Source organism: Topomyia yanbarensis, chromosome 1 (assembly GCF_030247195.1).
Source record: "Topomyia yanbarensis strain Yona2022 chromosome 1, ASM3024719v1, whole genome shotgun sequence".
In the NCBI taxonomy this organism is placed as follows: Eukaryota; Metazoa; Arthropoda; class Insecta; order Diptera; family Culicidae; genus Topomyia; species Topomyia yanbarensis.
This window is the reverse complement of record NC_080670.1, coordinates 15515497-15538223: the sequence shown is the minus strand read 5'-3', so window position 1 is coordinate 15538223 and position 22727 is coordinate 15515497. Positions and strand designations below refer to the sequence as shown.

The window sequence follows — 22727 nt, the reverse complement described above, 5'->3', positions numbered from 1 at the left end:
TTTAGAAATAAGAAAACCACTGCCATCATTTCTTCCTGCATCACTGATTAATATATGAAGAAATGTTTGTTGGAAGACGAACAAAGCCGAATGACTCTGAGAAGCCTGCGTGTGTCGCTTCCGCCTCCTTAGCAACATTTTGTGCCTACAGTTTTTTGTTGTTGTCAAGAAGTGGGTTTTTCATTGCCAAATGAATATTTGAAGGGAGTCCGCACATTTTGAGCCGAGGATTGTATAGGGAAGCCTCATTGAAAATGTATGAATTGATGCTGATTTATATTGCCTCTTGGAGGCTCCATGGTCCATTTCTCTACACGGAAAACCCCGCAATCACAAAATTACGATATTGCAATTGTTGTTTTTTGTCTTAGCTGTTTCAACTAAAAATTGTTAATACAACTAACTGCTTTGTTGGTTTTTGCATCACTGATTGGTTGAAAAAATTTGTTGTTTTTGAAAGCTGTCAGTATCCTGAAAATACAGACAGCAAAAAAGGAAAATGAAAATTGCATTGCAAATTTGACAATTTCTTTAGTTGAAAAGGATACGTCGGTTTGCTGGCAATGTTTATTTTCTAAAAATATTGAAGCTAATATAAGAGTGGCTTGTTTCGCCGATTAATAAATCAGTTTTATAACTTTTATAAGTGAATTTTCAAACACTACTTTGAACGAGTTAATTTAGTGAGGTAAGTATATATAAAAATTGGTTTAAGTATATGCGATTAATTAATTTGTCAGATAATACATTGTCATGCAACTGGTCCTCGAATTAACAAACCAGAATTATAATCAAATATATCAGATAGTCATTCCCATTTGTATCTTGTATGTCCGGCATGATAAATTTATTAATATAATTTGATCGAGTGAAAACAAAGGTTTAGATATAGATGTGTGTTTTAGTGTTTAATGAGACGTTTGTTTAATAATAACCTTTGTAACTTATTATATCGTGAGAAGTCATATTGGAGCTGATGAGTCGTAAGTACAGTTGTCTAGTGTTAAGAAGTAAGACAAACAAGAATTAATATACAACTGTTTTAATTAATGTCGGAATCAATAGTAAATGTAAATGACAATTATTCTCCAAAGGCTGCTGCCTGGCTAATAAATGAAGACTTTTTTCAATAGGTTAAATCACAAAAGAGAGCCTGTTTACTTTCTCTTTCGCGAATTACTCGGTCACGTTCCTGATTTCCCCTTAACTGTTTGCGTAATAAGCTAGTCAAAACCTTGGTCTTTCGAAACATACTGATGAATGTTTAAAAAGTTTTATGGCTTTGCATTAATAATCGAAAGAGAAAGTGAAAAAAGAGGGCTCTCATTTTCAGATTGACCTAACCTTCCGGAAGTCGCGCTAGTGCACTGAGTGCACGCTGTTCTGAAAATCTAGCGAAATCGTCTTAGCGCATCAGCGGTTGCTCGTTCAGTGGACCATTAGCGCGACTTCCGGAAGGATAATGAAAAAAAGTCTTCGAATATCCAATATTGCTCTTATTTCGCTATGCAAGATAAATGAGGCAGGTCTTACCGTTCATAGAAAGGAGAGAAACCCCCACTATAACATTGATTGCTATAAATTCCAAAACTTTCAGAATTTTTTTTTAACATTTAGTTCTTTCGAGCTGCTATATTCAATTTTTAAAGAAAGGCATTTCTAACACACTCGGCAAATCGTTGCAAAGAAAAATTATTAAGTTAAATAGCCATTTGGGCTACGTTTCAAACGGACTTTTGACGCTATACTAGTGTCGGAGCATTCTGGTTCATCCCTTAGACATATGTCACTTCTAGTGCCAAACGCTCAACAGCAAGCTCTAATTTACCGTTGACATTACGCAGATTTCCCCTATCCTGTTTGTATTAAACTAAGTCAGCATCTCAGCGGGCACACAAATTATGTGCCCCACCGACTCGAAGCTCAATCTTCATTATTCAAGCACGGTACGGCATGACTCAATTTTTAGTTGTGTGTTAAAAAGCTAAAATATTGCACCGCTAATTGATCACAAGTGTTCTTTTGGACATGTTCGTGAATAACATTACACCATAATGCATCAATAAATAAAACGAATTCGACTATTACAAAGAGGTGTCGAATGGAATCGATTCGGTTCATTATGGATCGACCTTAACTCGACGTTTTAGATCTTGGCTTTGAAATCAGATACCTGCAGATTTATATATCAGTTCCAGTGTTAGAAGAATCAGTCACCGTGTTTAAATTAAACGGAATGATTAAATGAGCAGGGCTCACCTTTTCCAACGTGACTACGGTAGCATTCAGGATCTAGTGTTTTCAAATGGTGATCCGCCAGTATTGGGACCACTAACCAGTCTGAATTCATTTATAACACAGCCGGTATAACTAACACGATACTCCCAATTATCTACTTTGTACTAGTCGAAGCATCTTACGCTGACCCGGAGCAAGACAACAGATCAAACTGTAATAACAATAACAGAAAATAAATTTCAAAAGAACAATAATACTACGTAACACTTACTTGCTTAAAATTAAAAAAAAGAGCAATTATACAAAAATTCTATTGCATCAAAGAGAAAGACAGTAAAAAATGTGAAATTCGCATGCAGCAGAAAATGAAAATTGTGATTAAAAATAAACAAAGCAGCATAAACTATTACAGTTTTATGCTGCACAAGGTCTCTATACTGCTATAATTTTTATGGGAAGGAAAACTTATAAACACTCATAGTAATAGACTCGCGGATGTAAAAGCCGGAAAACTGGCTACTAGAAAAAACAAGCATGTTAAACTGACATCACCCTAAAAAGGGGCAAGCACGACTGTATTCAATCATATTTTTATCAAAATAATTTTTCAAGAGGTTCAATATATAAATTAAAAGAGAAGCTATACGTTTTATACTGAGCAACAAGAAATAAAGAAAACCAAAATAAATTATCCAATTTCTTCAAAAACACAAAGTTGATGAAAAAGAGGATAAGTAAAATGCTTTTTATGCAGTTAGGTAAAACACAATAAATATCTTTCTAACTAGCATTGTAAAATACTAATACGGACATGAAGTGGAGCCTACTGTGAATAACAAAATACATGTTTTAAATAAAATCGCAATACTTGTTCTGCCTGTTTGCATTGTATGACGTCACGCTCGTTTGGCTCCGGGTTTTGACAGTTTGTTTGGCTCGATAAAAATACCTACGCTGGTCTTTTAATATGCACTCAAAAAATAAATCACGTTTCTTTTACATGAAAAGATATATGAATCTCATCCACCAAACTTTTCACGCACATTTTATAGGATAGACCGATAGATCAGTATCTGGCTCATCAAATAATATTTATCTAGGTTACCAAGTCAAAGTTACGTGTTTTTCATATACCTGGGAAAGGAAATTCACGTAATTATGACATGAAATCAAACATATTATGCATGTTTCTGTTTTAGTAATTATTACGTGAATCTCCGATGCGCAGTATACCAGAAAACATATAACTTCTATTTGATGAGCCAGATAAATTTTATCTTTGAAACCGATAGTTTAATTTGCATGGTATTAATATATAACAATAAAAGTCTTATTAATTTTCAAACACTAAGATGTTTATATTTATTTCTTTGATTATTTTACATTATAAGGCATGCATTTAAACTAGAACTTTAACATTAAACACATTCCATAGCACATACCGCACTAAAAAGTAATTGATCCGTATCTTTGGACCGAGAATTTGGCCATTCGTCCAATGGATCCCTGAAATTAAAGTAAATGGAATATCAGATTTATCTATCATGCAAATAAATTCGACAATACAAACCTTTCGAAGAACACAACACCAACCCAGCAAGTTGTCGGTTCACGGTTGATTTTTTCGTACATGAAATTCACATAAGCTGGATTATCAAAGATTGGCGTCATTTAAAACTTATATGCTATTCACATAGTCGCTACATAGTTGTTAGATGTGATTTATATGAATCACGTAATCTATGTCGAAAATTAAAACATTTGTATTTATGTGAATAATCACATGAAATCAAAGTGATTTGTTTTTTGAGTGTGAGTGTCTATAATTGGGGTTTTCGATTGATTATCACCGGTGTAGTGGAGTGCACTGGTTTTGCACTTTCTAGCAGAAGTGCCAATGGAACATACCCAGTTTTCTGCACTTCTGCTAGAAAGTAAAAAAATGGTGCAGTTCCAGTGCACTCCACTACACCGGTGTCAATCAATCGAAAATCCTAAATGTTTTCTTCCGTGAATACATGGAGACAGTAGCGCTTTGCTCCCTCTAGTAGTTATAATCTAAGACAAGACGAGACAACTGGCTTCTTATTTTTAGTTTTTTAGGCTTTTCTTGTGCCCTGCTGAATAATTGATGACAGTTGACCAATTTCTTTCATATTTAGATGTGTTGCTATAAAACACAATATCCGTTTTATTAACAAACATTTCGCCATATCACATACTTTATGTTTCTAGCAAATCTGGCAAGCATAATATCATCTCAGACCGCAAGAACAAAATTTATAAGTCCATTCGACTCACTCTTCCGCCATCTTGCCATGTGAACGACTCGTTACAGAACAGTCTGCAGACTACACACTTTTTCTTGAAGGAGATTAAAAGCAGAAGTTCGTATGTCTTTTAATTTTCCCACAAAAAATTCTCCAATATTGCTTTGATTTGCCGCCGAATCAGGACCTTCTCCATAGAATTACATAAAAACGCAAAACAACTGGATAATGACTCGACATCTCAATATTTTGTTTTCTTTTTAGGCATGGGTCAGTGACATTCTAATCATACACTGGAATAGTAAATTAAAATATTGAAAATACGCTAATAGACTAACATCACAAATAAACATACAAATTCAAATGTTCTTCAAAAAGAATTCGAAAACATTTTGTTTGATATGAATTATATTGATAGGCTTCGTATATGATCGGAAGGAAGCTAATATATAAACGTTAAACAAATGATTGATATATCAAGTCTTTATTCAAATATTTTGCGTTATTCAGGCTGGCCATTTGGCGATTTTTTAAAACTGTTAGTTAAAATTTGAAAGTTCGAAAGTTATTTTCTCTAGAATGGTAAAATTTAACCGAGAGAGATAAAACCATTTCAAAAGTTGACATTTGGATAGTTATTTCGAATTCACAGCTGCGATGACCACAGGTTGGTAGAGGTGTTAACATTTGTCGATATTTTAAAATTAGTTTTTTCTTATTACATTAACTGCCGTTCTGCGCATAATTGTCTCATGTATATAGCGAATCTTATAGAACATGGGACAAATATGCTTATAACGGCAGTTAAGTATGACAGTAATAGCCTCGAAACGTAAACGTCCACGTCATGAAATAACCCAAACAAATCTTTACACAACACATTATCGTTTCCATCTTTATCCCTCCATTTTATATTGAAAAATATTGACAACCTCAATTAGGTACAGAAAATATTTCCTCGTTTTTATTCTGCATCATGGGTAAAATTTTAAGTATCGTGCTGTTAAATTTAACTTTCACTATGTCAATTTTGACCATGCTCCAGAGCAGGGTTATTTTGCAAATAACCTTCGAAGTGTCAAATTTTAACCAAAAGTTAAACATTTCGCCAAATGGTTCACAGCCTTAATACATTGAATATTCACGATACAGAATTGACGAATTCAAATTTTTTATGAGGCGACTTGCGCTGATCATGATGCCAACACTGTGAAATTAGCCCTGTGGTAACGAAAACAGTATTGCATTAGTCAAATTCGAAGACGTCAAATTGACTCCATACTGGCTCCAGAAATCGCTTACTAGTTGTTTTGTATTGTCTTAGGTTATAATCTCTTTTATTGTACATCCATCAAAGAAGAAATTTAAATTTTCGTCAGAATTTAGTTAGGGATTGTAAGGCGCATTCTAGAGTATATGTATTAATAAAAGCAAACATTAGAATTATTTCATCTCTTTGTTTCGAAATTCACAACATTTGCTGAATAAATCCAGCGATCACCATGTGTTTTCTTTTCAAAATATAGGAGTCATTTAAAGTGCAGCCTGTGGATGTGGTTGCCAAAATGCTAGTATTGAAAATTTCATTTAATCATTATAAAGGGAGTGTTGCCGTTTTGACTGGTTTTCACTCTTCGCCTCTCTCCCTATTCTCTCTGCCTCAGCCATGTTAGTTTTGGCTCCCACCATGATTATAGCAGTATAGATATCTTGTGCAGCATAAAACTGCGAAATTTTATGCTGCTTTGTTTTGATTTGCGAACGATTTTTTAATCTTTTCAATTAATCTCAAATTAAATCTTGGTATGATGAGATGGACCGCTAGCGGAATGCATACGTCACATATCGACATACCGGATTGTACAAATAAAGCAAGGTATTTATCGAAATCTTCCCAATAATATAAAAATATTCCTGAGTGAAGTAAACAGTGCATTGAAGTCATTAAAAAACACTTGGAATAGTGAAGCGAATACATTTTTTCATCTGATGCCGACTAACTGCAAAAGAATGCTTGAAGTGCTATCGATACTACGCTATGTTCCGTCCCTTACATGGACTTTTATAATTCATGATGTACGACGTGTGGGTCTGGCTGGTGTCCATTCATGCGGCCTTGTTGTGATGACCTTGTTCATAAAAGGAGTGTATTGGAGGTAGTCAAATACAGGTGTGTTGATTGTCACTCTTATAACCACTATGTATTGCTGAAAGGAAAACATGTAGCTTCTTCGAGGTAGATTGGTTGATTTGGAGTGATTGTTCAGATAATACAGATGAGCATCCTTGGTGCATTGACCTTCGCCTTGTCAATATGTGCAGTGCTGTAGGGTCAAACCAATTGGTGACCGGTTTTCATTTTCGTTAGTGGGGCTCAACATGCTGTGTTGTTATAGGAGCTCAACATTGCTGTTCAAAGCATAAAGCCAGATGATCCGATTCAGTACCGTACACGGACACCAATATTCATGTATTTCAAATACGAACGTCCGTACCGGACAAGTGTGACTACTTGCATTTGAAGTGTACGAAAGAATATTGGTGTCCGCGCACGCTACTGAACCGTAGTTGAATCGGATCGCATTGCTGTAAATAGTGCTTAATACTTATAGTCCCATGAATATAGGGAATCCCATATAAAATGGAACAGTCATATGCGTGCGGTGTCAGTACATTACTCAGTCCTGCTACATCCCAGTCAAACCCATTGCGGAACCGGTTCGCAATCCTGAATGGAAGCAGCATGGATTCTAGCGCGAATGCAACAACTGACTCCATTCAGAATTTCAAATGTTTTAACTAGGATACTGTTAACGGTAACTTAGAATATCAACTGTCTGGGGTAAGTTAGTGAATTTGCGCATGGTTAATTGAATTCTGCCACGGTGTTGGGTGAAGACATTCTCTTAAGCGGTCGAGTTAACTCGAAGAACTTCGTTCTTAGGAGCGATTTCTTTACACAAGCTTAACTTTTAATCCAGAGTTTTAATGGTTCGTCAAACGTAGATGAAGAGTTCGACTTCGGTCCGCATTAACGTTGGCATCTTCAATACGTTTTAAACGTTAGAAAATGCGACGGAAAGTTTTAGAAACATAGTCCAAATTTTTGCCATATTTCTTGTTAATCAGACATTATGATTAATCATTAATACTTGTAAAGTTAATGTAGTGCCATATTGAATATTTTGTAATCGGGTGTTTATTTGTTTCATTGAATAAAATACGAAATTCTTAATGCACTATCTGGTACATGTATACTTTTTATGCATGTTTGTCCCATGTTCTATGCTATTCCCGGCTTACATGGGAAAATTATGCGTAGACAGGTAGTATAGTGGACACAACTTTAGATTTCTCAAAACATTGACATTATATTTCATGATAATATTAGGTTACAAACATTTTTCGAAACATCAAACACAAAAACACGTATTAATAATATTTCATAAATTCACTATATATTCTATCCATTTAACATTTGTGAAGAACTTTGCATTAAACAATAGTATATTTGAAATCCAAAAGTAACTAATGATGGTTGTTTTTCTACATACAGGATGTTTGCTACACACATTTCAAACTCGGAAAAGGCAATCGCACTCGAATCCAATGTAGTCCAATGTATCCATGATAGCTGCCCGCATCTTTCAAGGCTATTTGTTCGAAGTGTACTTTTCTATTGCTGAAGGAATTTATCTTGGTTTTGGACTATTTTAATTTTCATTCATCAGAATTTATGCATCGAGCAATAAACAAATTCAATTAAAATTTTGCTTTTTTTATATTTCATATCCAGAAAATCCATATTGGATTAAGTAATTCATTAGCTGTTACAGCTAATAGAAAAGCAAAATAAAAAAAAACAAATAATTGAAACAACCAACTTGGTAATTATTTTCAACTCGCACCAATCTTAAAATCAACAACAACAATAGTTGTTACAACTAATTTGGTGAGCTAAATCGGATGGTGTGTGTCTATGCTAACTGCCAGCATCATATTTTCAACCAAATGTTCTAGTTGTTTTAGCCACTGTTTTGTTGACACAAAAACAAAAATGACAGATCAGAAAAATCAACAATCGATTAGCTGTACCAAATTTTAACTAGTCGATTTCAGAAATACGACTAATAATTTAGTTGCTATGCGATCGAGAGCGTTTCCGTGTACTAGAATAGTTGAAATCTTTCGAGTACAAATGTTATTCAAAAGAAAATCACTATGAAAAATTATTTGCTAGAGCTCATCTCCCTCAAGTCAAATATTATCAATCAACCGATGATTTACTTGACTAGCGAAGGAAAGGTTAAACCCCAGAGCAATGGATCCCACGGATGAGGTGCGGTGGTAAATAGCACTCTTTGTTCTACTCTGTTTCCCTGACCGAACACAAGTCAGAAGGATCCCTTACATTTCGTACAATTGTTTTATGGGTCGAAAGCGATTCAATCGAGGGGAGAGGGGGGCACTTGAATGCTTTCAACTTGGAAGGATAGTTTCATCCGAATAGCGACGAACTCCCGGGCAACCGATCCATCGGAGCAATAATCACTTGGATCCGAGCCATCAGTTTTTGGAACAAAGGTTAGTTTATATGGATTTATCGCGACGTTATTGCTTGCGGTGTGTGTCTGGGACATGTCAAATAGAAATCGCATGCATGCAAAGTTTGATGCTCAAGCGAGTCCCTGGAGGCGGGAGTCCTACAACTATAGTTCCGATTATAGTTCAGGGGAATGTTGCCACAGTTTGACAAACAGTGGAAAAGCACTCTGTCGGTGTACAGAAAGTTTCCGCAGTATGTTCTCTTTGCTGTGCTACTCGAGTTGTGGCATCGTGGAAAACAGCTGCAGATGGGGATTTGTTTTTAAACAAATAAGTCACCCGCAAAGTGTTGGTTTGCTCGAATTTACGGCTGTGAATTCAATTGAATAGAAAATGCTACTTGCTACGCGAAAGTTGGCTGTTGCATCTTTGAAGGGGATGCATAGTCAGTTTAGAGTTTTTCGTGAATAGCACTTTTCAAGATGTCCCAAAAACACCGCATGGAATGTTTCAGGTCAATTGGCCAAAAGTCATTTAGCCGAATGCCGTTTGACCAAAAAGACATTTGGTCGTATGGTAATTGGCAATTTAATCGATTGTCCAAAATTTTATTTAATTTTACGTTACTAAATATTCCGACATAAAAAAGCCCGCACAAATATACATACAAACGCTCGGGCCCTTCGCGTTGTAACACCTTTGTGCAATTGTTTTCGCAATCACAAAAATGCTCCGATGGTTTAGCGAATGCTATAATGCTTATAATCTGATTAACGCGGTCTCAAGCCTGCGCAAATAAATTCCCGCGTGATCGTGACGTCCCTACGCCAGAACTTCTAAATTGCACAATCAGAATCACGTCTCGCTGAAATTAGTGGTGTTTTAGTGGGTGACATTTCATAGTAGGGCAGGAAGTTACTAGCAAAAACATTCTTCTGCCAAGTCGGTCGCCTTGACATTTGCAACATATGCTCTGAAGACGCCCATACTCTAAAATGTATGTAGATGGCGCTGCATAGCATTTAATAAAAATACTACTAAAATGAATTTTTGCCATTGAGAAAAAATATGTTGTTTTTTAATACAATGTTGTTTATTTTACTAGTTTTGTTATACATTCCGTGGCCATATATACTCTATAACTTATGTAGAAGGCACACATTGACACAAAATGCTACTTTCGACGAATGGAGTCTCTAGCGAACTCTGTATACATTCTGGAAGTTTGATTTCCTCAGTAATGAAGTTGTATGTAGTTGAGCCATAATCCTTCCATTTTTATTTTGATCTGCATAAAATGATCGTTTGGAAAGGAGTTCCTCCAAGTATTAACTATGGCGGCATCCACTTCTCCGAATCTTGACATGAATTTTTTAATCCCGATATCGGAGGTGTGAGGAGACAAATCATGTACGCGAACTTTTACACGGTCATTGTCACTATATACGGAAATGTTGATTCTACCGTTTCCTCTTTTTAAATAAATAAATGAAACTTTATTGTAACCATTGAATTCTCCTGAACAAACCAAATACAAAATATTTTCTGTTTCGAAATTCTATGCAAACTTTAATTGCGTAGCAGAATAAATCTACAAATTACCCGAAGTTTGGAGGTTCTCACGAAACTGTCTTCAAGGATTCTTTGAAATAAAATCTTAACAACTGAATAGCGCGTCAGAACGAAACAAAAAACTATCCAAAGCTTGAGGTTCTAACTAGACCATCGTGAAGGAAATTTTGAACCACAATCTGGTTTTTGTTTTCGTTCTGATACGCAATTCAGTTTGTTACAAGTTTGGAAATTAGATATTCACAAAAATGTTCAGATCCCCCAGGAAGAGTTTCTCTTCCGCTCCCTCAAAACTGACATCAGACCTTATCGAGTTCTATGCAAGATAAGGAAAGGGTGGCTTGTATATATATATATATATATATATATATATATATATATATATATATATATATATATATATATATATATATATATATATATATATATATATATATATATATATATATATATATATATATATATATATATATATATATATATATATATATATATATATATATATATATATATATATATATATATATATATATATATATATATATATATATATATATATATATATATATATATATATATTAAGGAAATGTATAGAAAGAGCAACTCATGCTAAAAAAAGGAAAAAATAACAGATTGTTTATCTACAAATATTGTAAATACAAGAAAAAACAGTGTTCAATTTATGACAAAAAATTACATTCGTTCGCAATTAGTTCATATTTATATACTATTATAATATGACAAATATGACAAATATTTGAAACTGTTGAAAATGCTCTTATCTTGTGGTCCTACTACCCAATCCCCAAACGATTATAGATATGAGTCTAATTCACAGTTTTAGCAGTGCTGTTGTTTGAAGTTCAAATTGTTGTAGTTTAGGGAAAAAGTAAATCACTCGATAGCAGGCTATCCAGAGTTTAAACACAAGCAAAACGTAACTAAATATCATTTTGATCTAAGCATTCGTGAACTCGGAGGCTAACCATCCCACCGCATAACAACATATTCATTTCGTGGTCGCAATGCCTGCTTGTGGCGAATCCTAGACCTATACTCACCTTTCAATCCAACTCCGTAATACCTATGGAAGCGTCGCTGAGTCGGTGGCCTTCTTTAAAGAGGTATTACATCAACTTGTCCTACCCTATTCTAGGTGTTGGTGAAGATGGCCGTGGTCGGCAATGACGATTCTCAAGCTAAACTTCATCTACGAATAGCACCGTGCTTTGCAATGCAAACTATTATAGTTAATCAGATAAATAGACTAGCATTCGGCCTAATGGCTCGTTCGTCAGAATAAGGTTAGACCAAACGGCTAAATTACCTGTTCGGGCAATTGGCATTCGGCCCAATTACGTATTCGGCCAAACCAGTTTTTCGGCTTATTGGTATTCGGCCAAATTACGTATTCGGCCAATTGGCATTTGACCAAATGACCCATTCGAGCAATTCCATAATAAGTGCCATGAACATATTATAAAAGTACCAAGAATGGTACTTTTATAATATGGTCAGTAGATACTAATAATTGATTATTGACGTCATTTTGAAAAGAAATATGGTGGCTTCTGATTTCTACAAAACAGTTAAAACTATCTTCAATATGGGTGTCATTCAAAAGGGGGTATCAGTGGATGACGGAAATTGACAATTGACACCATTTTCAATATTAAGATGGCGGCTTCCGCTTATCACAAAACAGTGAAAACCATCATCCACATGGTTGTGATTTGAAAGGGATGGGTTAGTAGAAGACCGAAATTGATGGTTGACGCCATTGTGAAGATCAAGATGGTGTTTTCTGGTTAACACAAAACAGTGAAAACCATCGTCAATATGGGTGTCATTTGAAGTGGGGTGTACAGTAGCAAACGTAAATTGATGATTGTCGTCATTTTAGAAACCCAAATGCGACTTCCTGTTGCCTCAACACAGTAAAAATTATATTCAACATGGGGATCATTTGAAAGAGAATGGTCAGTAGATGCCAGTAATTGATCATTGACATCATTTTGAAAGCCAAGATGGCGTTTCTGGTTTCCACAGAACAGTAAAAACCATCGTCAACATGGGTGTCATTTAAAAGGGTGTATCAGTGGATGACGGAAATTGATAATTGACGCCATTTTAAAAATTAAGCCGGCGGTTTCCGCTTATCACAAAACAGTGAAAACCATCATCCCCATGGTTGTCTTTTGAAGAAGAGGGATCAGTAGAAGACCAAAATTGACGATTGACGCCATTTTGAAGATCAAGCTGGTATCTTCTGGTTACACTAAAACAGTGAAAACCATCATCAATTTTGGTATAACGAGAAGTGGGGTGGACAGTAAGAAAACGTAAAGTAATAATTGACGCCAAATTGCGGCTTCCCGTTGCTACAGAACGGTAAACATTCAACATGGGTATCATTTGAAATAGAGTGGTCAGTAGATGACGGAAATTGATTATTGATGTCATTTTTAAAACCAAGATGGCGGTTTCTGGTTTCCACAGAACAGTGAAAACCATCGTCAACATGGGTTGCATTTGAAAGGGTGTATCAGTGAATGACGGAAAATGATAATCGACGCCATTTTCAAAATTAAGATAACGGCTTCCGCTTACCACAAAACAGTGCTAACCATCATCCACATGCTTGTCATTTGAAAGGAATGGGTTAGTAGAAGACCGAAATTGATAATTGACGCCATTTTGAAGATCAAGATGGTATCTTCTGGTTACCACAAAACAGTGCAAACTATCATCACCATGGATATATTTCGAAGTGGGTGGACAGTAGAAAACGTAAATTAATGTTGACGCCAAAATGCGGTTTTCGTTTGCTTCAGAACGGTCAACATTATATTCAATGTGGGTATCATTTGAAAGAGAGTGGTCAGTAGATGACAGTGATTGATTATTGACGTCATTTTTAAAACCAAAATGGCGACTTCCGCTTAACAAAAAACGGTGAAAACCATAACCAATTAATTTAATGCAGGTCTGTAAAAAATACGATCACGCGTAGTCTTGAACAACTTATTTTTCGTGAGTGTTTTAACCGCGTTGAGACCAATTTTAAACAAGATCCTTCGTCCATTTGAAGTCTAAAAACTCCAATACAGTAATCGTATTCCATTGGATGTCTCACCGCTGCGTTTGCAATAATTTTCAACCGCTTTCTGGTCCTCGCTGGTTTTCTTAAGTCTTAACCCATTATATCCTAGCGTATGAAATTTCATACGCAGAACTATCCATCGTTTAACGCGTATTTGCTGCAGAATTTTGACATCTAACTGCTTTATTATTGCACTAATGGGATCATTGCACCTCATATTTCATTGTGAAACAAGACAACTGCTATTTTTTATAATTTTGTTTACATTTTTGAGCCGTGTATAGTTGGGGCAAATGGCGGCTGAAAAGTAAGCAATACATTTAATTGAATTTTATTGTTGGAATTCGTGCTAATAATTCCATTAGGTGAGAAAACATTCCTACAGGTGTAAAAGAAGTGTTGTTTATCAGAAAATCCGAATAAATATGTCAAACAACTTAAAATTTGATGTTTTTATTTAAGCGTACGAAATTTTTTGCACGAGATATTTTCATTCTCAAAACCATTTTAAGCGGTGATTTTATTTTTCCCATAATCTTTGATACATTTTTTGGTGGAATTGAAGATATCACTGTATTTGGCTCACTTTTTGAAACCCCTGGGTTATAATGGGTTAAGCTTCTACTTCGTTAGTTCACAATTCTGAAAATATCTATCGCTCGATCTCAATTGGTGCTCGAGCAAATGTTTTATTATGTATTGTACTTTGTCATTCGTCTAATAATCTTCGACTTTGTGAAAAATCGTTCACAACCTCAAACCCAATAACGTTTGTTGCTGAATTGAGTAAAAAGTTCGAAAAACGTTTGCAGTATATATTGGTTTTTTTAAGCCTTTTGATTTGGTACTCCATAAAGTGGTTGTAGCAATAATAGATTTCTCACTTTGGATTACAGAACGAATGTACTCCTTTCTGACAGGACGATCGATTTTTGTAAAAAGTAATGACTATCATTTCAGCCTGTTGAACATTTATCTGGTGTCCCGCAAGGAAGCCTTGATAATAATATTATTTGTTAATGGCATTTGATATTTTGCTATATAATCTTGTATAGTTTTTATATAGTGAATATATGCTATATCATGACTTCTGCGGTATATGCTTTTTGAAACTTTCTTCCTTCACCTCCTTGCTCTTCCTTTACTACTTTAGGGCCCATAATATTAAAAAACAACAACGTTACGTTGCAACGTAAAAATAGGGAATATGTAAAAAATTAACGACTCCGTTAAGCTAATACCGTTGTAAATATACAATGCACTTAGTAAACTAAACTATATCGCAGAATTTATCATTATTCGGATTCGAAGAAATTGCTCATAAATTTCTTCGAATCGTTTATTTGACACGGCATTAGCTTAACGGAGCCGTGGAATCCATTCGTGAAAATACAAATCAAAATATTTACAAGACACAACACAATACAGAGTGCCGGAAAATAATCAATAAAGAACGAAGTAAAACATTTCAAACCGTGAAAATCAACCACTGCGAAGCAAACCTCGGTTCACCCCCAAACAAACGATTCTGTTATACGTAACCACCTAAACAAAGCAATATCACTGTTCGATTATTGAATCGGATTACCTTACCACCCGTCTCGTGTGTGAGCCTATTTTTATTCTTCTTGAACCCATCGTAAAAAATACGAAATAGCTCACACCTCACAATCGGATGCCAGATGTACAAATTCCGCTGGAAAATATTTGCATTCGTTGGCTGAGGTAATAGATTGCCGCCAGCTGCTTCCACAAGCGTTGAAATTGAAAAACGATTCGGGCTTTTCCTCTACGGCTCCCGACAACCGTGATCCGCGTTTTTCTCTGCTTGGATATGACACGCTGGTTGAGAAGTTTTATTTATTTTATATCGTGTTGTGACGAGACATTGTTGTTCCCATGGCTTGGGATGAAAAGTCGTTTGCCAAAATCGCTTTTACGCGAGTTATTTTCATGTAGCTGTTGAAATTCTACTTAAACAAGCACGTGAAAATAAATCGCGTGAAAACGTCTTGCGTTTCTAGGGAATAAATATTGGAGCTCCGTTTCGAAAGTTGAACTGTAAGACTTTGAACGTTTATAACTTTTGTTGTACAGAATGAGATTACCCAATTAAATTTTCAAAGCATGTATGATTTGTATTAAAACCGTTTTTGAACAAATCTTTCGCAAAACGGAGTGCTAAAAGAGTACTTTCTCGGACAAAGTCGTCAATATGAAGCAATATCTTAACGTTAGAAGGCATCTACAATTTTCTTTTCTGATGCCTTATTAGAAACGAATCTAATATGGGTGTGGCTTACGAGACATAATAATTAAGAACTTCTGTGCTTGCGGGACTTCACACGTGAACAGGTACGCTTATGTTTTACTTTTTGGACTAAGTGTCTATTTGTCGCCCAAGTTTGTCTGCCTTGGTTTATACTGATGAGACGAGGCCGGAACCGCAAATTCCTCGAATTACATAGGTGATAGTTTGGTACATTTTTTACTGCAGTTGTTATATTTTTATAATTTAAAAAATGCCTATAATGGAAAAAATCCACGTGGGCAGCTCAAATACCTCATCCTTCTCTTTCCTTTGCACGGTTTTTCGTTAGGAATAATTAAACATTCCGAAAATAACACGATTTTTCGCACGGTATCATAATAATATTTAAAAAACAGGTAAAGAGTTATACATAAAATCGTCAATGCACAAAACAAGAATCCAGTGTATTTGTTTCGCCCTCAATGATTTCCACTCACCAACTTGTAACACGTGTTGCGAACTCCTACGTAGGCGGATTGGACTATCAAACGAACGGACAAAGGAATTCTTCCCTCGCCCGGATGAACGGTGCGCGACAATATTGCAATGTTCGAACGACAATACGGAATCTGTTCGATTGAACCGGCCGGGATGGGTTAGTAGCGGCATAAAAGTTGTAGCTTTCAAACGATGCAAACGTAATGCTATTAATGGGAAAATTATTCTCCGGCTGGGGTTAAAGGCTGCGTACGGTCGGATATAAAACTGGTCGTTCTGATGGGAGGATTTTCCCCTTCCGTAAAATATGGTACGTTGCTTTCGCTTGTGGAAGCATTCTGCAAGTGTTCTGTTTGTGAATTGAATACTGAGCAGATGTGCGAACAAGATTTTTGCCGTAATGCGATTGTTTTTTTTTATTTTACTTTCGACGCTTTTCCGAACTTTCATTTTGAAAAGTTCGACTAATATGTGTGAACCAATAAGGTTGAAATTGAATCAATAATGATGTTTGTAGAGTATCTCGAATCATATACTTTTTGTTCCCTAATGGGTAGATTAAATTGAAAAAAGTTTCCAACTTCAAATCTGAACCCTAGAACCATTCCATGTTTTCAACATTGTCAACAAAGAGGAGCTTGGGACGGGGTTAGCATTTTGAGTTAAGTGAGCGAAGCTATTTGAAACGGTACACAAACATCTGTGCCTTGATTTCTTTGTAACTGCGAACATTCTGAACGAAATGAAAAAAAATAATAGCTTCGTTGACAAAAAAAAATGCTTCAGGTGACGTCGAACAACAAAGACTGTGGTCAGGGGAATACAGTTTATCACCCTACAGCCGATCTGAATTCGATGTTGTCGTGCAGATAAATTTACAAGAGAGGATTGGGCGACCAATAAGAGTAAAACACAATAAACTTAATTGATCCCATCAGGATCCGATAGTAACTTAGTTACAGGACCAAGCTAGTGCCGGATTGACGCTAGCTTCAAAAAACGAAAACAATATTTGTGTTTTTGAGCAAACCCCCACACACTCAATTCGGCTCGGCAATTTCCCAACAGCTGTATAATCAGCAAATTTAGAAACTGACATCTCAGTAAAGTGAGATTTGTTAGCTGGTTTTCGATGAAATATTTTCCGAGTATCAGCAATGAAACGTCACTTTTACTGAGATCTCAGCCAAAAAATTGTTTACTGAGATCACAGCTGTTGAAAGATGCGAAAAAAGCTGAGATTCGGCAGAAAAAATTAAGTGTGCAGTCATACGTGATGTCTCGCAAGAAAAGGAGTTCTGATTAAGCTGATGAGAATTGATGAAATCGAAGCTTGGCTTGGCTTAAAAATAATAATAAAGATAGAGTTGTATTAATGCGCTTTACCCGCTCAATCCCATAGTTCATTACACTTAATAATGACATGCTTTATGCTCAAACAACAGTATGTACCTATGAAGGTGAGTTAGATGCATGCCAATTCTGGTAGCCGATTTCACTTTCTATCGGCAAAAAATACAACAACCACAACGAAAAGAAAGAAACACAGACTCGTTTCTCACAAAATGACAAAAAATGAATGAAAATTTTAACCGTTACGTGGCGTTGGTTTGTTTTATTCTCCTTGAATAATAATCATTCTTCGCATTGTAAAACTGACAAAACATGTACTAAAATCCAAATTGAAAATTCCGCTCAATAGTTATAAATGTTTATTTAAATGTTATAAATTATTCCTTATTAATTTACTCTTATTTATTTATTCAAACAATTAAAAACAACTCCTAATTCTGTGAACGCAATTTACCAGTGCGCGCGAAGATTGTATGTGTGTGTATAGCGGAGAACCAACCCGACCTGTTTGGTGGCGTCTATGGATTCCGCTGTAACCGATTGAGCGATATTGACTGGTTGAGCAGTGGTCTGTGGTTTGACTATAGGTGCTGAACATTGCGTGCTGGATAGCTGTTTAAGGGCATTTAAAAAAGTGTTTTTAGGATTTTGAACATAAAAACCAAAAAAAATTAAAGGGTTGTGTACAGGACACGACCACGGTGACATTAAAAATATAGCTTTTTTCAAGAGCGTGCAAATGAATTTTATCTATCACACATATCGACACACGTTCTTGTTCACTCGCCTGTTTTCATATGTTACAATTTGCTATATACCCTCCCCATTAAAACATAATTTATTGAAGGTCTTTTAACTGTAATCTATTAATTAATCAAGTATCTCACTAGGTGATTGGCATTATTTGGCTGATCCATCTAGTAAAAATAGGCTGGTCTGTCCAGAAAATATATTCAAAAGAAAAGTTCCATATTGAGAGCTGTGATGAGAAAACCCACGCCCGCCAACGGAAATATACAGATTCTCCATAAAATATGATATTTCATTTTCCATTTAAATTTTCAATAATGTACTAATGAACTTAAGTAAACAATCTTAAGTTTAACTATTTCTTGATCGATTAGTGGTGGAAAAATGAAATTATTTGATAAATTACATTGTTATGCAACGTTCGCACTACCAGTTAAAACGGGTTTTTATGCTATCTTGGTGACATTTTTCTTGTTGCTAATTATTAAAACGTGTTATAACTCTGTAGTGTAAACATTGTATTATTAAACCAATTCTGCAGCGTTTTATGTTATATAGGTGTTTTATGTGATAATAGGACTGACATAATTATATCTTCAGTACAGCGGTTTGTTTCATAATTTAAAACAGATTTATTTTAAAATTTAAATTAGTATACCTAACCGTATTTGTTGTATACCTTAAAACGCAATTAGAACTGTGTTTTAAATACATAGGGTAGGATAGATATTCTGACTGGTTAAACTGGGAAAACAATTTTAAGTCCAGTAACGCTTAAGACATGGCTTGAATTTGAATCGAAAAAGAACACCCGCTTCAACTGCTGCTGGGACGGTAAGTTCTGTTTTAAAATTTTCCGTTGTGTGCAGTACGAAACAAAAGTGTTTGAAATTAGAAAACAAAAAGTTCTGCTGGGAATGTGATTGTTTCCGATGCAATTACACTCAGATTTTTCACGCAGGGGATACAGGCCGTGTAAATGAAAACCGCGTAAATTTTAAAAAAACGCGTTAATGAAAACCGCGTAAATTTCAAAATCCGCGTAAAAAAACCTGAGTGTACTCTCCTATATGAAATACTACGCTGCTGAACAGTGCAATAACAACAGAAGCACATTGTCAGATGCCTTACTGATAAAAAACATATAACCGAAATAGGAAACATGAAAACCAATAGGCTCTTTACCCTACGCAGCTACAAAGCGCCGTAAACATGGATTAACAAGTTACAACGCACACGCATGCATAAAAATATATTTTTTTCAAACGTAACACTCTTAAGCAGCACACACCGTATTGAATTAAATCCAAACCACCCCGCCCACCCACTTTGCAAATCATTGTGACACCATGCTGGTACCCGACAAATCCGCACACGGCCACCGCTGCCGAAAATTCATAGCGTCTACCGCTTATTGTAGTGCCCAGACGCTGCAGCCATGATCTTACCCGTTCGACATAAGAACAAAAACTGATTCAAACGGGTACGCGTCACCTCTATTTATAAACTAACCGTATATGGTTTAGTCACTTAGGTGCGAGTGTGTGCAAATGCCAACGTTACCGAAAATCGATAGCGACATGCGTTGCTTCTATTTATGACTTTTCGTGTTTCATTGAGCAACTAAGCTGCCCTCTTTTGACGGCTGTGTCTGAGAAATCTGCCTCACGAATGGTATTTTTCCCGTTTTTCGTGAACTTTTTAATTTTACCAATTTCCAAAAGTCTACTTTTATTGGGGAGATATTAAATTATTACCAATATTTAAGTTAGGTGTTTCTGAATCGGTTGGTGTATGAATGATTAAAATCCATCTAGTAATATCGGAGTTATAAGCGTGCAAACCTTACATAGTTTCGTTACATGGGAGATAGTTTAGATTTTAGAATGACACCTAGCCCCAGATAGTGGAGTAAGACATTTTTAATGTCAAAAACAAATAATTTTTTGCGTAATTTTCAACAAATATATATTTTTCGAACCTCAAAATAAATAAAAATGGCGGATTTATAAACCATCTCGCGCAGCTCGCCGCAGACAACTCAAATTCCGTGAAAGATTCAGGCCCTAATTTTTATCCGAAACAAAAGATTTGAACTATTTCCTTATTGGAAAGACTTTTCTGCGCAGGATAATCGATAAGGGCACAAAACCGAGATTTAACAAAAGACCCCAGAAGACCACGCTACGGCATTGTCAGTTCCATCCTGATTTGTTCACAATAAATGGTGTTGTTCTCAAATTTAAAGTGCATACAAATGCCAACTTGTTCGCTCGTTTTCGTAGAAACATAACCAGCTTTAGCTATAGCTATAAATTGATTATCATCGAGAAGAGAGAAGGCAGGGGACGGGCATAGCGAAGTTGGTAAATCGATTCCTTTGTACGTAGCTTACCTGGGTTCGATTCTCCACCCCGCACATAGGCGAAAACCCTAAGGTTAAAACCTCTATAATCAAAAAAAGAGGAGGCAGCTATGGCGTAGTTGGTAAATCGATTGTTTTATACGCAGCTCACCTGGGTTCGAATCCTCAAACTGCACGTAGGGTTCGAGATTTTTCTACAGTTATTTTTACCCCACAGAAGAGGGGAATTACCCTAAAGTTCAAACTTCTAGATTCGAAATGAAAAAAATGAGAAAGCGACTATATGTCAGTGAAGAGACGGTTTTGTATCAGCGCTTCCTTGAGCTGTTATGTTTGGTGGCCCCCAAGAGAAGAATTTTAGCCTTTTCAAGGAATATGCCTATAGTATTTACGTGCAGTAACAAGGGGAGTCGCACTCTTCCTGAACCAAGAGATCATAATATTGTGTCGTGATGAACTGTGTGGCGCTCTTCAGTTTTTTCTGCAAAAAAGTGCAATAGCATTTTGAATGCTTGACTTAATCAGCATTTAAAAATTTATTTGAGTGTGTTGCTAGTAAACAGCATTTTGAATGCACAGCAGCAGTAAAAAGAATTTTAATGGCGGTACAGTAAAGTAGCCGCATATACCGCCAAAAGCGACTTTTAAATATCAATTAAAATAAGTTGGTAATAACGCCGTCGATCTCTACTTTATAGGTGGGAATGTAGACATTTAAACCCTTTATAAAATACTTGTCGCCGGTAATATCATATATTTGCTTTAGACAAAATATTACAACGCTGAGCTTATATGGGCACACATTCGTGATATCCTTCGCGATTGGATATTTCAGTGTCAGTTCTTTAAAGTATTTCTTCCTTGAGTACTATGGCTCTTAATATTGAAAAATATTTCACACCTGATTGGAAGGTGCTTGCTAATTAAATGTCGTTACATTTACGAATGCCGCACAATTTAATGGAAATTAAAATCACTCCGACAATTAAGTGTTTATTCTGATCAAATTTTCATCGGTGTATTTCGCCCTTTGTTTCTATTGGGTTAAAAAATAATAATCAAAACTTCCAAATCCATATGAACATTTTAATTTTTTATTTCTAGAGACAGGTATATCAAGACTACGATTTGTAGTCCTCGTTAGTGTTTGTATCCGTTTAACAATGAAGAATACTTAAAAGAGGTGGTCAAAATACGTGTATCTGTCAATATAACTGAGGTCAACTAGATGGTGGAATTAAAGGTTTAAAAAACTTCATAAGGTATTACGTGCACTGAACAGCACTATTACTGACCAGAGTCCACGTAATATTCAAAGAGACTGAAGCATTTTGAATGACGTTGAAATTACACGAATGCGCTTTGACCACCCAATCCCATCGATTATTACGCTTAGCAGCGAGACGCTTTACGCTCTGAGAACACTATGTACCTATGAATGTAGGATTGATGCGTGTCTATTCTGCCAGTAGAAAACGAATGGTATCAAAATCAATCATTTTTCCTATTCCGCATTTGTAAATATGCAGGCCAGGGTGGTAATTATTTTCACAATGTTGAAATTTTGTCCATCGCCAGACAAAGAATGAGGCAAGGCACAAAAAATATTTGGAAATAATTTGAGCGAAATTAGACAGGTTCTCGGGCCCCAAAGCGACTAAAGTATTATATGGGAAATACATAGTGTGGCAGTGGGTCCTTGAGACGAATGGGTACTACACGTTGAAATCCACGGAATGATTGGTCGGAAGTTGAGTGCCAAAGAACGGCAAACCGAAAAAA

The 22727-nt window shown here is 35.7% G+C and overlaps 1 long non-coding RNA gene across 1 annotated transcript; it reads right to left on the bottom strand.

Moving 5' to 3' along the window:
* Positions 1-420: 420 nt before the first annotated feature.
* LOC131676967 (uncharacterized) lies at positions 421-2889 on the bottom strand. The gene is made up of 3 exons (XR_009303265.1): positions 2510-2889; positions 2260-2449; positions 421-471 (listed from the first exon to the last, which is right to left on the bottom strand). It is a non-coding gene; the product is annotated as an uncharacterized LOC131676967 (long non-coding RNA).
* Positions 2890-22727: the final 19838 nt, after the last annotated feature.